Consider the following 16,013-nt stretch of genomic DNA (forward strand, 5'->3'; position numbering starts at 1 on the left):
TTTTTGGACTTGTACGTTTGCAAGATGCATAAATTAGATAATAAAAAAGAAGGAACTGATGTGCAGTTTTGTGTGAGTGGGAAATGTGCAATAGCAACATAATTACGGCACCATAAAAACTATTTCCCATAAAGAGAAGCAATTTGACATGCCTGAGCAACAAAAATAGCATTTGCAAAATGGTCACGCAATAACTTCTCATGACTATTTCATTAACACAAACTGTTGTTCTTATATAAAGACCAGTATCCAAGGAAAACTTTAACTACTACAGGCAATATATGCACCAGTTTTCATAATTCCATTTTTGTACATCCTTACTGCACAATAAAAACGAACAAACTGGAATATATATGAAATATTCAATTTCTTGCTGAATCTAAACGAAATTGAAAGAACAGCATTTTTCTTTACTTTTAGATTTTACAAAAAAATAAGTCACAATTATTGTAATGTAATGTATTCTTTAGGATTCCTTTGAACCTCCATAATTGGTTACTCATTAAAATGTATCTTTTCCGTCCTCTCTAATGGCTCAATGGTTTGAAAACTGTCCTTGCTGGCTCTAATGTGTTCTGACGTAGGCATTTTCTATACTCCATTACTCTCTGATGATCATTGGAGTTCTAATTAGCTGATAGCTGAAATATAGCCTTCCCTACTCACTGACCTTGGACAATGTTTGGACGTGACAGATGATACTATCAAACTAGATTTTTACAAATTCTGGAAAACGTGAGTGGTTCTTGTCCATGAAAAACTCCCTGACTTGATCCTAAGATGTCGTGGAGGTTCACCAGTGTTGTTAAAGGTGCAGTGTGTAGTATTTATGAGGATCTTTTGACAAGTACACTATAATATACATAACTATGTTTTCAGTGGAGCACACATAATGAACCGTTATGTTTTTATTACCTTAGAATGAGCCGTTTCTATCAATTCACAACCTCACCACAAGATGCCGCTAAAAACACACACTGCACTTTTGAAGGGGTGATGAATTGAGAAATCAACTTTCCTTTGAGCCTTTGATATATAAAAGTTAATCGTGATATAAGAATATCCTATAAGTTTCGGACCTGAAAACTTCCTTGTTAGTCAAAGAAAAGCTTTTATTGACACCAGGCCAAGAAAACGAGAGATCTCAGAACATACTGAACATACCTTAGCATGCTGTCAGGCTGGAGAATCCTTTATTTGAGGTGTTATTGGTTCATCCGTGACTCCCGGGGCTATGTGTTTTTCAGACGGGCTACCAAAACGTATCACCGGCCTGACGTATCATCTTAAATAGTGAAATAACATTCCTTTCTTGCGTGCACCGGCCGTGGGGCCGGCCAAGTAATAAAAAAAAAACATTCCAATCAATCGTGGAGGGATGAGAGATGAATCATTGTGTTTGTTTGAAAAAGACATTTTGCGAGTCCTGTGAGCGTTTCCCCAGACACTTTCAAAACAATTCCCACATGTACTGAGGGGAGCTGAAGCTCATTAAATATGCAAATCTTATCCAATCCTATCCGTGGGCGTTTACTTCCAAGTCTTCAGTGCGGCACGCCCATAGAAACTGAGCGTTTCTTCAGAGAGCCTCAAAACCAGAGCAGAAAATAGCCTATTACTTATTCATTATGACGTTTTTGTATGTAAAAACCACGTGAACGTCATAAGTTGACCTCAGACAACAGTATAAAAAAATGAAAAAAGCCAGTTCATGACCCCTTTATGTGGTTTCTAGATTATTCAGAGTGGTTAGTTACTGGCCCAATCCCTCTCTCTACGATCGTCTCTGCGATAATTTGGTTTCTAGATATGGTTTGTACACATCATCTATTTTTTTTTTTTTTACTATTTTTACCATCAGTCCAAGTAAAAATGTTATGCCTGATCGCTTAGAAAATTAACAGCACACCAGGGGTCAGTTGCATAAACATAGCCGTTATGTTAAGACTTTGTCTTAAGAACTAAGTTAGTTAGGGGTTATAAGTCTTACTTTTCGGTATCAAATTAGACCAATCTACATTTTATGTAACTGACTTAAAAAGAAAAAGGTATGAACAGTCTTAAGGAAAAAGATGACTAAAGCTGGGCTCAGACTACAGGAGTTTCAGGCCAATTTATGGCCAATTTACCCCTCCCGAAAACCCCCCGTCAAAAAAACCCATCCAAATCGGTTTCAATGTTCGGCCCAGATTTTCTGGAAATGTGAGGCGTTTACAGATCAAATCTTAAACCTCCCGATCTGCTCAAGGACACATTGGGACCACCCTGACAATATCAAATGTTTGATATTTAGGATTTATAATTTGGGACGATTATGACTAGGATTACGTACTTCCACAATAGCCAATGAGAGACAAGTCTACAAGGAGACGGAAGTGAAGGAACTTTTGAAATGGCAACCGCAAAACAACAAACAGCTGTACGGGTCTGGTGGACAACGGAGATGGAGAAACGGTTGGTCGAAACATGGCAACAACATGACTGATGAAGCCTCCGGACGGAGCTGAAGTTCAGTTATAGTAATGGCCGTTTATCTGCTGAAACACGTGCTGTATGCAATAGACCAATCACAACAGACCGGGCCGCCTGGCCAATGAGAGCAGAGTAGCTCGCGGAAAAGAGGGATTTAGAGACTGATACATCTGTCGAGTCGTTTAAGAATCATTGAAAAATGTGGTGATGTGCATTTATATTATGAGAAAATGAAAGTGTTTTTTGACCTTGGATATATGTAAACCTGGTGTAGGTTTGGAGGTCTCCCCCAAAACTAAATTAGGAGCCTTTAAAACTGCATAATAGGGGCACTGTAAAAACTCCTGTAAGACTAGTTTTAGCAGTTTATGCAAACGGCCCCTCATTCCATAAACTGCTTAGAATAGTCTTTAAAGTTAGTCATTTACTTTTTTTCTTCAAAACGGCTCATCATTTTTTAGTCAGTTACCTAAAAATGTTGATCAGTATAATTTAACTGGGAAAGGTAAGACTGATTACCCCTTGGTTAATAGCTTGTTGGTCAAACCAGTCCTTAAGACACATTCATAACATGGTGGCTAAGTTTAAGCAACTGGCCCCAGGGCGCACGATTTTAAATATAATTTATGTCTCTTGTGGCACAAATGTAATACCTTAGGGTTAGAGGTTTTTCAAAATATAAGCAACAGTAATAGTGATGCTCGCAAAATCTACTAATTATTCAAACTGCCAGGGAAATGCGAAAGCTATTCATTTGGTCTTAACCATCATCAATACATAATCCTATCAACACCGTCATTCTCCTGAACATTTTTGCAAAGGAGAGATGCCAGTTGTTTGAAGGACCAAAACATCCTCTTTTTGGGGTCTTCAAGTACTTTTCCAATAGCAGCCTGTTTGAAATTGGAAAGAGCGAAGCCTCAGACGGGTTAATGGTTTGAAACAGCGTGAAATATGATACTATTCACTCTATGCTCTGCGAGGTAGAACAGCACAATTTCAAGAGGTTACCAAACCAGGCAGAATACAAATTCTCCTCAAATCATCCCAGATGATATTGAAGAGATCTGGGAAGATTAATGTTGCAGTCGCTGCTTTCCATCTCCATGTTTATTGGCAACACCAAATTGAATTTAACTTTAGTTTGCTCCACCCACTCACATTGCATCCACCATTTTGTTAAGCTGTATAGTCAACGGACGGCTTTTCACAAGGTCTTATTTAAAGCTGGTGTCAGTTTGGTATTTAAATGATGTAAAACATTAAGAAATAAACATTGTTTTTGTGAAGAATCATCTAAATCAGTGGCATCCCATGTACATAACACTCTTAAAAATAAAGGTTCCAAAGTGATTTTTGGTGGGGGTACGTTTTTTGGTTCCCCAAAAAATCAGTGTGTCCGAAATCACATACTTTCTGAGTAGGTACTACATTTGAATTTGAACTCACTTCACGTCTGTTAAAAAAAAGCATGTTCTATATAGTATGAATTTAATCCGGATTTACTACATTCACCATGTTGTCATTATCATGTGACCTACAATTCATAAATTCATAAATCCTCACCTGTGGCCTCATGGGATAGTAAAGTGTTCATCGAATGTGCGTTGGTGGTAGTAGTAGGTCATCCGGGAACCTTTCGACCTACTGTTTTTCAAATACTGTGTATTCGGACATACTACTCTGTTGGCTCATGTTTTTCACATACTATATAGGAAAATATTTGATTTAAACTGGAGATTCTAAAGCCAGCTGCAGTGCGATGACTTTACCAATTGGCGATTGGCTTTTTTAATTCAAAAGACTTATTCCGCACATTCTCCCCTTCAGTGGCTTTGTCCAAAATCACATACTCTTGAGTAGGTACTTATTTTGAATAAGTAATTACTTACCAACCGCTAAAAAAAGCATGTTCTATAGTATGAGTGTGTGTAGTATGAATGTAATCCGAACTTATAACATTCGCCATGTTGTCATTATCATCTACCAGCGTCAGTTACATCGCTTCATTTCTCAACGGAAGTTGGTCATCCAGGTACTTTTTGCCCAAGCGGCAACCTCCCGCAGATTCTCTTGAAGCCCTTAAAATGCAATTCATCGACTGGCCACTAGGGACCCATTGAGCCCCATGTTAAAATGCCCAACTTTACAGCAGAAAAAAACTTGTTTACAGCCTGGTAGTGCTGGGCGGTATGACCAAAAATGTATATCACAGTATTTTTCTAAATTATATCGGTTTCATGGTATATGATGTTATTTTTTCCCCCTAGGCATGACCGGGTGTTAACCACATTTTTTACTGATTAGGAGAGGAAATACTGCAGTAGATTGACAGGAATGCCCTGTTTTACTGTCATGATGAGTGAATATTGTAGAAAAATTCCACACTAGAGTTAATACAGGTTTGCTGTTATAAAAATCCTATATAACAACAAACTGCCAAAACGAGGGAGAAACACGGATATTGCAATACAGAGCACTCTCTGAACAAATGACATACATCAGTTTAACACAGAAAGAATAAAGCAGTTACTTTTTTGCCCATTCTTCTTTGAATTGTCAGTTTATTTATTAACTTACATCATTCATTGTCTTTTGTACAGCAGAATAATCGTGTCATCGCGATCGTGATCAGTGTAGCCAAATCAGTGCACATTTTATATGAAGACGTGATGAAATATGTACGCATACATGCTTCGGGTTCACGTACAGAGCACTATAGTATATTAAATATGTCCATAAAAAACGTAAATGCGCTCGCTCCGGTCTGTATCTGATCTATATGATCCATGTGGTGAGCGTTGTTAATCTCATCGCGGCGCTCCGTGCAGAAACCACTCTCTCGCACACCGCGTGTAGTTTGAATTATCCGCTATAATCAAGGGCTGAATCCGAAATCGCCCCCTATAACCCCATAACATTATTTGGAGGGGACAGCGCTTTGTAGTGGTGTCCGAAACCATAGTGGACGATATTGAGTGCACTCATTCTATACCACATCGCACCGCAATAACAAGTTTACAGCCGATGTACACACAACGGTTGTCCGACTTCACGCACTCATTTTCATTCACTCCTTCAAATAAAGTGATAACTTAGAGAATAGTGAATGAGGGTATAGGGGGCGATCTCGGATTCAGCCATAGGCTGTAATGCGATCTCAGCTGTGCTCTGACTGCTCTCACTAGTACAGTACAACAGTGAAATGTGTCCCCTCTCAAACAATGACGCGCTGCGCCACGTTCCAAGCGTTGTTTAAGCGACATATACCGGTATTGCGGTATCATCAAAACTCATATCATAACAAAATAAATACTGGTATACCGCCCAGCACTACAGCCTGGTACAAATTGTGGTTTTGGTCTATACGCTTAATTTTGCCCTTCATGACAACTTTGAGTGACAGGTGGATTGCCGTTTGTCTGCTGTCTGTTAGTCATCGCGTCACCTCAGCTCCACCCACGTCCTGCCTCTTTGCCCATTTTCTATTATCCGTGAGTGACGCGCTGCCAAGATGGCAACGGCCAGCTCGACCCTACTTTACGCTTCAAAACTGCTCTTCAGAATCTTATGGGTGACGTCACAGACACTGCGTTCATATTTTTTTACTCTTTTGCACTGTGAATTTGGACATACTTTTTTGATACTGTTTTCCGCCTGCTATATAGTAGGGATGTAAGCTATTTATGTACTACACCATCTTTTGGTGCATTCAAGTAATGTCGAAAAGATCGTATTTACGAGTTGAACGACATGAACGCCACCGCAAAGTCATAAATATGAGTGGGAAGCTCTGGATTTTCTTCAAACTCCAATCTTTATGAGTTGGGGGGCATGTCAGTGAGAAACGTGGGAGGAATACCACAAAGCAAAACACACCTGATGCACATTCATTGTTCATTTCAGCTTTCATTTTTTATTTATTGGATTTTTTTTCAGCAGGGAGATTATTTATTATATTATCAGTTATGTTATATCTTTAGAATAACATGCACCATGCATGAGCATAAATTCGATTTGATTTTATGTTGACTTTTATCTTTCATGACAAGTTCTTCAGCTGTCCAACCATTCGGTAAAAAACAGAAAATAAATAAAAATAAGTAAATCGATGCCTCTGCGGACACATACACCCCTATGGCTGACTAATAGCTGTATCTAAATGTCAGCTGAGGAAAACAGATGCCTTGGATATGGTGTGGTATTTTGGTTGGCGGCTAAAAATCACTGCCTCGTTTTCGAGTTCTCCAGTGATTCATCGTCCGGGTCTCACCCACTCCTCGCTGAAGAGCCAGGGATTTCTTAATGAGCAAAACTCTCGTGACTTTGTGCTTCTGTAAGTTTTCACACATGCATACATATATGTTTGCACACATCTATGCTGTTTATCACACAACCGAACATCCACCTTGCTCTTCCATATGTGTCCGTAGCACAGTGGAAGAGGAAAACAGACACTTTGTGTCTATCGCAAAGACACAAGTCCCTGTGATGCAAATGAATGTGTCACTCAAACTAACACAATGCCTGTTTTGGGGCAGGACCTCAAACGCCGCAACTACAGATGAAGTTTGTGCATAATGAGCACCATTATCAGACTGATTTGATTTCCGTGAGCCTCATTGCACTCAGACAGAAATAGAAACAAATGAGCTGGTTATATGCACTCATAAATGCCTAATGATGCCTCAGTCACTCCGTAGTTCAGTCGGTGGCACGCTCGCCATCTGGAAACAGCACTTCAACATTACAGTACCACTTTTTTGCTGCGTTTCATTTTCATATCTTGTTTATTTATTTGTGTTTTGAGAATTTACTGAGTCAAAGTGTGGAGGAGTGTGGCTACTGTAGTTCAGAGTTAGAAACCAGCTTAGGCGGGTGTTATTTGCACTACCGTGGGATGTAGATTATTTTTTACATAAAAAATATATATCAAATAGAAAAGATTAGTTGTGCATAATGCCACCCACCACAAACAAACTTTCTATTTAAAAAATTTAAATCACAAATTAGATTTCTTTAATATGTCGATTGTTTCTTCTAGATGACAGTGAGGTTAATTGGAGAGCAAATGGAGACATTTACAATAAAGATTTTTCTCCTGGGAAAAAAAGTGACAAAAATTGTAACATGAGCTACCTAAAGAGTTTCACAAGAGATCTCAACAATGTCTCAAACTGTGCTCGGATTTGCCAGGACACCAAAGAAATGTGTTTACAACATTTCTGCAAGTTCAATGCAACCCCACAGGACAATTTCTCAATTGTTTCTCCTAGGAATCAATGAGAATAAATCAAGCAGCAACCTCCCACGGTCTCTCTTGAAACCAAAATGGAAGTGACTTAAACTGCAATTCATCGACTGGCCGCTAGAGACAGGATTCAAAAGGGAGTCAAATCTGTATCTCTCCCATGTTAAAATGGCCAACTTTACAGCAGGAAAAAAATATGTTTCCAGCCGCCTAGGACAAAAAGTGGTTTTGGTCTATATAGCTAATTTTGCTCTTCATGACAACTGTGAGGGGGGGGTGAATGTTTTTATAACTCATCCGTGTGGAAAACAGGTGGGTTGCCCGAGGTAGGCCCATTGCCCATTTTCAGTTATCCGGGAGTGACGCATGGTGAGAGCCAAGATGGCAACTGCCTCTTTTAGGCTTCAAACCTATGGGTGACGTCACGGACACTATGTCCATTTTTTTTTCTCAGTCTAATGGAGAGCAAATGGAGACGTTTGGCTTAGCCTTTAACTCTTATAAGATGTTTCCATGGTTGCACTTTATTTCGATGGTCCATTTTAGACATTCTACTAACTAGAAGTAACTATGCAACTACTATCAACTAACTTAGAGTATTAGTAGACCAACATGATTTCATGACAATGCGTATAAATAGTACGAGTGTGCAATCTCGTGGAATGTCTACGCCAAAATGAGTTTTGGCGTGCATATGCTACGCAGTTTTTCGCGTGCATATGATACGCACTTTATGGTGTGTATATGACACGCTTTTGTGTAGGATAGAGGGTGGGGGGTTCGTACGTATAATACGCCATAAAGTGCGTATCATATTCACGCGAAAAACGGCGTACCATATGCACACCAAAACTAATTTTGGCCACTCCACGAGATTGCACACTCGTATTATTTATACGCATTTTCATGAGACCGGGCTCAGTAGACTGTTAGGGCTAGGTGTTAGGGTTTGGGTTAGTAGAATAAGTTACTTATAGTCAGTAGATCATCAAAATAAAGTATTAGCACATATTTCGCAGACAGTCTCTCTACTCTACCAATACTCTAATGAGAGTTAGCTGACATGTAGTTGCAAAATTTCTTATAGTTAACAGAATGTCTAAAGTGGGCCATTGGAATAGCCTTACCCGTTTCTTTTCAGAAAAAGACATCAACAATGTCTCAAATTGTGCTCAGATATGGATGTCTGCTATCCAAAATCAGATATGTCGAAAAAAAATTCATAAACCTTTCCCAAGACCAAATGATAGCAGTACCATATGAAAAAAGTAGTATAGGCCTATCATTTTCATTTTTGGTTGAACTAACCCTTTAAGTAAAGTTCAAGTATAATTTATGTAGTAAGTATACTGTCAATGTACTAGTAGTAAACTTGTAAGTGTACAATTTCAATCCTGCTTGGGACAAAATTGGACCACTTTTTAGAATATAAAAGTGTGCTATAAGTTTAACAGTAAACTTTAAGTGCACAACTAGTTCACAATTACGTTTCTCATTTGTACTGCAAGTGAACTTATAAGTATACTAGTAGTACTATTTTAATACTAGTAGTATTTTTTTAGTTTATGAAAGTACATTTTGCACTCGCAGTAAACTACTAGTTTAGTAGTACTAGTTTTATACTGTAAGTATACTTGTAAGTTTTCTTTTAGTGAACATACAGTAACATCATATTTATAGTTTACTATTTATATATTATTTTTGCACTTTAAGTATACTACTATGTTCCTATTTAGATATTATGTTTTTATACTTGAAATATACCTTTAACTGTATTTTAATTCTTTCCATTTTAAAAATATTTTATTCTACAGTAGCGTTAAAAACAGCAAAAAAAAATTACAAAAAAATCAGAGAAAATCAAATTTTTCAAATTCAGTCAATGGCAGGGAAAGAGTAAAGTAGATTTGAAGTATATTCATATGTATGACTAGCCTACACAAAAATATATATTCAGATACTCAAAATGAGGAACATATCTGTTTTCTTTATAAATCAATATTTTCAAACAATGTGAGCTTGAATAAGACAGTATTTAATATTAATAGGCTACACAATCAAACAGCTATACAAGTCAGTTATACTTAGAATACTTTAAGAATATCACGATCATATATATATCAAACTTTCTGTCAATATAAGTATAATTAAGTGTTAAGTGCAATTTTAAGAATGTAATGTTCTGTACATAAGAAGTACTGAAAGTATACTTTCTTATTTTTTAAGTTTAAAAGAAGTATACTAATATCACACTTTAATAATACATTTTAGATTTATTTATTATTTACAATTCTATAAATGTATTTATTGTAGTTTTTAAGGTTGTACTGTATATTTGCTTGAGAAAACCTTGAGATGTAATTTCCTTTGGGTAGTATTTCTCTTTTTTTTAATGTTATTCAATTTAGTTAAGAATGACTAAATATAGTCTAGAATTATCCTGCACCAATTGAAACCCTAAAACACATGCCAGTGCATTTTCCATTTTCCTCCGTTTCTATAAGTGTAGTATAGGGAAAGGTTAACATGGCAGTAACAGTCGAGCTAGATCTAGTGCGCACAGTGTGTTATTACTCTTGTAGGTTAAATCCCAGGTGGAGGCTCTATTTTTTTTGTTGTATCATGTGAAATATTGCTTTACAGAGAGCTCATCCAAGTGGAACAGACTCACTCTCTGAATCTATCTGTGGTTAGACTGACAGATGGCCCAGACCCCAGCAGCTCGTAATGGGAGAGTGAACAACCAGGTCGCCACAGACTCCAGTTGTTGATTTCCTTTATAATGCATAATGGCATTTACATTAAGCATCCCACAGAGATCCTAAAAAAGGCTCTGTATTTGTAAAGGTGATTACTAAACTACAGTAAATGAAGTCTCTGTCCCCCGATTCTGCAGTAAATTTGCATTACTAGACTGTCTAATGCAGATTTAATTTATATGTATGTGGTTAAAGACTTTGTTTTAAAGTGCAGTTGATGCATTTGATGATGTGATAAGAATAAATGTTTTCAATGTTTCAATAAATGTTTCGCTTATACACAGTATATATTCACCTTTAGGGATTTAATTAATAGTAAGTCTAACAAGATACAGCATTCTATCAACACAATAATGGCAGTTCATATCTATTTCATGTTTTTTGAGAATTTGTGTGAATGTGTACAGTATGATTATCTCATTTACGTAATATATAAGGGTTAGGTTTAGGGGTGGGGTTAGAGCTTAGAGGTTACTTTTTTCCAAAAAAAATCTTACATTTTATTATTAATAAATTTGGTATTTAACAGGCTAAATTGGCTTTTGGCTAATGGAAACAAGTCTGCAACCAAAAATTAACGGGAAATTGAATTGGAAATTAAAAGGCTGAAAGGTGAAATTAAAGGCAACAACTGCATATTCTGCAATCCAAACAAAGATGTTACTTAAATCAGCATTTGTTTTTAAATTCAGTGTAAAGAAAAAAAGCCTTTACCAGTGAAATTAAATAAAACCAAAGTACATTATTGTTCCAAAATGTTAAATCAAATAATGTTTAGTGCAACGAAAAAAAAACTAAGATGCTACAGCAGGTGCTTTTTAAATCAAATTAAGTCAATGTAATTTTAAGGTAAAATAAAAATGATCATCCTATAGGCAACAGAACTGATAGTATTTCATTTAAAAAGTGCATGCATGTTCTTCTTTAGGCTACAAAAAGAAGTATTTCGGCTTTGTCACAAGGTTAGTCTGTTTCGTTCTCATCCGATCCAACACGTGAGAAGCTGAGCTGAACAAACGCTCACTATCTGCGCTTGTGCAGGCGCGGAGAGGTAAGCTCGTGCAACTTCAGCTCGCGCCGGAAAGCGGCTCTTCATTCCCTTCAGCGTATCTCGTCTCTTCCCTCAGTTCTCCAGTTTCCGTTTGTAACACACAAGTGACATGTTCGCGAATGATTGCGATATAGGCGTATGTGCACGCGGACGCACTTACGGAAAAATCGGCAGAAAAATACAAAGAAAACTGGCCGATTGCCGATCGCGCACTAGAAGCAAAAACCAGCCGGTTCCGATTTTTGGCCGGTCAACCGGTGCATCCCTAATATTGGGTGGTAATTATTCTTTTAAAGCAAAAGGAGGACATTTGTCTGGCTATCACCAGATCAAGCTCAATCTTTTAAGATTGAACTTTAGTCTGGGGAGTCTGCTCTGTATTTTCCACTGCACAAGAGGTGTGATCAATGGGCATAGTTCAAATGATTCTGTATGCAATTGGATAGTCCTTCAACCAATCAGACCACAAGAGGCGTGATCAACGGGCATAGTTCAAATGACTCTGTATGCAATTGGATAGTCCTTCAACCAATCAGACCACAAGAGGCGTGATCAACGGGCATAGTTCAAATGACTCTGTATGCAATTGGATAGTCCTTCAACCAATCAGACCAACGATCTGTTACTTCTCTATCTTTCATTGTGTTAAACCCGCCAATAGCGCGCCAGGTGGATAAGCCGGTTTGTGATTGGTCCCCACTAACAGAAGTAGGATAGAAATATGTAAAGGTTTCCAGCCTGAGCTTCGGGGGCGAAATCAAATCGGAAGGATTATGGTGTTGGTTTGTTTTTCAGGAGTTGGGCTTGTCCCCTTAGTTCCAGTGAAAGGAACTCTTAATGCTTCATCATACCACAACATTTTGGACAATTTCATGCTCCCAACTTTGTGGGAACAGTTTGGGGATGGCCCCTTCCTGTTCCAGCATGACTGCTCACTAGTGCACAAAGCGTCAGTCCATAAAGACATGGATGAGGAGGAACTTGACTGGCCTGCATAGAGTCCTGACCTCAACCCGATAGAACACCTTTGGGATGAATTAGAGCGGAGACGGCGAGCCAAGCCTTCTCGTCCAACATCAGTGCCTGACCTCACAAATGCGCTTCTAGAGGAGTGGTCAAAAAGTCCCATAAACACACTCCTAAACCTTGTGGAAAGGTCACTTTCGTCACTTTTACAATTTCAAATTCCTCAGTTCTTACCATCTCTGAAAAGCCAAGCCAATGTTGATTCTTGTTTTATTACAAGTCTCGTTCTCTTTTTGCCAGCAGACTCTCCTCTTTTCGCCGTTTGTTTAAATACGTGTGATTCTCCATAATTTGGAGATTTAGTTGCTCCATGTCAACCTTTCTCACTCGTTGTGACAACTAACCACTCCCACACCAGACACGCATCAAAGTAGCCTGAAAAACTTCTCTCTAATTACGGATAAGACCCATGGCCAATTTCCCACAAAAGTCATCCCAACAGGTCTGAAATGTAACCACTTAATATACGCTTCCTACAGTGAATTAGACAAAAACATGTTTTGTGAGAAAGATTGATGTATTGACTCATTTCAATTTTGTTCATTCATAATATCAAATATTACATTTACATAGACTAGAGTTTAATTAAAACATTTAGATGTTAATATCAGGACATTTTAATGCTGTTGTTCCCATTTGACGCCCGACGTAAAATCCGTGTCCTGAACACAAACCAGGTAAGAACTTCTGGACGACTGGACAATTGAGGCCAATGTAACTCTAGAAAACCAAGCTCAAATTAACTTGACACACTTATTGCTCTCTCTCTCAAGTTCATGACTGTCAAATATGTGATCCATGACTGCACTCGTGTCCTAAAGCCTGTCATTAAAAAAAACGTTAAAAAAAACAGTGATCGGCATCTGTGCGCATCTAGTAAGGCAGAATAATCCAATCATCCTGGCTTTGGAGCACATTACCAGTCCGAGTGCAGAGAGAATGCACTCAGGAGTAATTGAACCCTTCACGGTTTCTCTTCACTAAAGTGTACAGACTAACCACAGGTTGTCTGAAACCTGATGAGGGGTAGACGGATAATTCTAATAGTAATTATAAGCTGGAGGAGTACATGTGGAGATCCTTTCATTGTGGGTGATGAGAGATGCTTAATGTGGCATTACATAAAGCATGGATGGTTTTAATATCCATCTGTCAAAAGGACACATGCTTTATGAGCTAGCACAAGCTATTTTTAGACAGGGTCTTGGGAATCTCGGGCCACGGAGCGAGGCCTCGACTGAACGCAAAAGTTTAGGATGGTAGGTGTTCTTTACTTTGAGAAAAAAAGGAAGAAATATCTATATTGAGACAACTTTCAGTGGAAGCATTTATTGTGATTGGAAACCAAAAGTGTTTTTGCAAATGTGGAAAATATGCCCCCTAGTGACCACCTTCCTATTTGTTAGCACTTCTCGTGTTTCTTTATCAACAGTCACTTTTATATCCGTGTGTGTGTGTGAAAGAGAGAGAGAGAGAGAGACAGAGAGAGTGTGTGTGTGTGTGTGTGTGTGTGTGTGTGTGTGTGTGTGTGTGTGTGTGTGTGTGTGTGTGTGTGTGTGTGTGTGTGTGTGTGTGTGTGTGTGTGTGTGTGTGTGTGTGTGTGTGTGTGTGTGTGTGTGTGTGTGGGCATGTTTTCGTGAAATATCAGGACACAAATGTGTATAATGACATGGGTATGACATAGGTATTACAAAAAGAGGGTGAAATATGAGGACGTTCCCCATGTCCTCACTTTTCAAAATGCTTATAAATCACACAGAATGAGTTTTTTTTCACAGAAAGTGAACTGCACAGTCTCCTGTGAGGGTTAGGTTTAGGGGCAGGGGCAGTGTAAGGGGATAGAAAATACGGTTTGTACGGTATAAAAACCATTACGCCTATGGAATGTCCTCACATTTCACAAAAACAAACATGTGTGTGTGTACATGTGTGTGGGTGTGTGAGTGTTTGTGAGTGAGTGTGTGTGTGTGTGTGTGTGTGTGTGTGTGTGTGTGTGTGTGTGTGTGTGTGTGTGTGTGTGTGTGTGTGTGCATGTGTGTGTGTACTTGTCTACCTATCTAACAGGGGACCTTGGTGTCGTAACACACTCACTAACAGGGGACCTCTGAGCCAAGAGGGGACATTTTTCAGGTCCCCTGTTGGTCATGCTTTAAATCATGTTAAAATCAAGTAAAAACACTAAAAAAACGCTCTGGTGATTTTTTTTACTTTTGACCAAGTGGGGACCTACAAGTGTGTGTGTTTAAATCATGTGAAAATTAAGTAAAAACACTCTGGTAATTTTTTTAAAACTTATGACCAAGTGGGGACCTAAGTGTGTGTGTGTGTTTAAGGTCATACTCAGCAGCTCCCCTGTAGGCTGGAGCAGGAACTGTAAGGGCTCTTAAACACACGTCGTTCACACACACTCCTCTATTGTTTGAATGGCCTGCTGTCCCAGAGAGACTCTGCTGTTTAACAGGCTGCTTACTAAAGGAACAAGCATTACATCTCTTTACTAGATACCCTGACTAGTTTCAAACTTTGCATTACATTACAATTAAATTCTACACAGAATCCAAGAAAAAAGGATTTAAAAATCTAAACAACCAGAATGTAATTAGAAGTTTTGTTTTTGTATTTTTTATTTTAACATTTTAATGACAGTAGCCTATATTCATTGAATATTATTGTATTTATCAAAATAAACAGAAAATAGTACAAACTTTACTATTCTTTTAAACAAGTGTTAAGACATTATTAAAAAAAAAACATTTTAGCTCAAGTATTTGTATAAATAATGCGTGACTTTTGCCCCATGTAAAATGGGGTGTAAAAGGCCCACCTTACCACCTTATACATTTTTGAGTTTTTTTAAACAAACCACTTTTGATTTATTTATGATTTACACAATGACTCGGTCCCCTGTTAGATAGTAAATCACGACACCAGTGTGTTTAATTTGTCATTTCTTCATCTCAAACACACTGTAGAGATTTAGAGTTTTTATAGCAATAACTGAGTTTTAAGAGTTAAATCAAGCAGAAATATTTCTCTAATGTATTAATTGCAGATCCTCTTTGAATAATGATTATGTTAAACACAATGACTCGGTCCCCTGTTAGATAGTAAATCACGACACCAGTGTGTTTGCTTTGTCATTTCTTGCCATCTCAAACACACTGTAGAGATTTAGAGTTTTTATAGCAATAACTGAGTTTTAAGAGTTAAATCAAGCAGAAATATTTCTCTAATGTATAAATTGCAGATCCTCTTTGAATAATGATTATGTTAAACACAATGACTCGGTCCCCTGTTAGATAGTAAATCACGACACCAGTGTGTTTGCTTTGTCATTTCTTGCCATCTCAAACACACTGTAGAGATATAGAGTTTTTATAGCAATAACTGAGTTTTAAGAGTTAAATCAAGCAGAAATAGTTCTCTAATGTATAAATTGCAGATCCTCTTTGAA

The sequence above is a fragment of the Gobio gobio genome, assembly GCF_949357685.1.
Source record: "Gobio gobio genome assembly, chromosome: 23".
NCBI classification, from domain to species: domain Eukaryota; kingdom Metazoa; phylum Chordata; class Actinopteri; order Cypriniformes; family Gobionidae; genus Gobio; species Gobio gobio.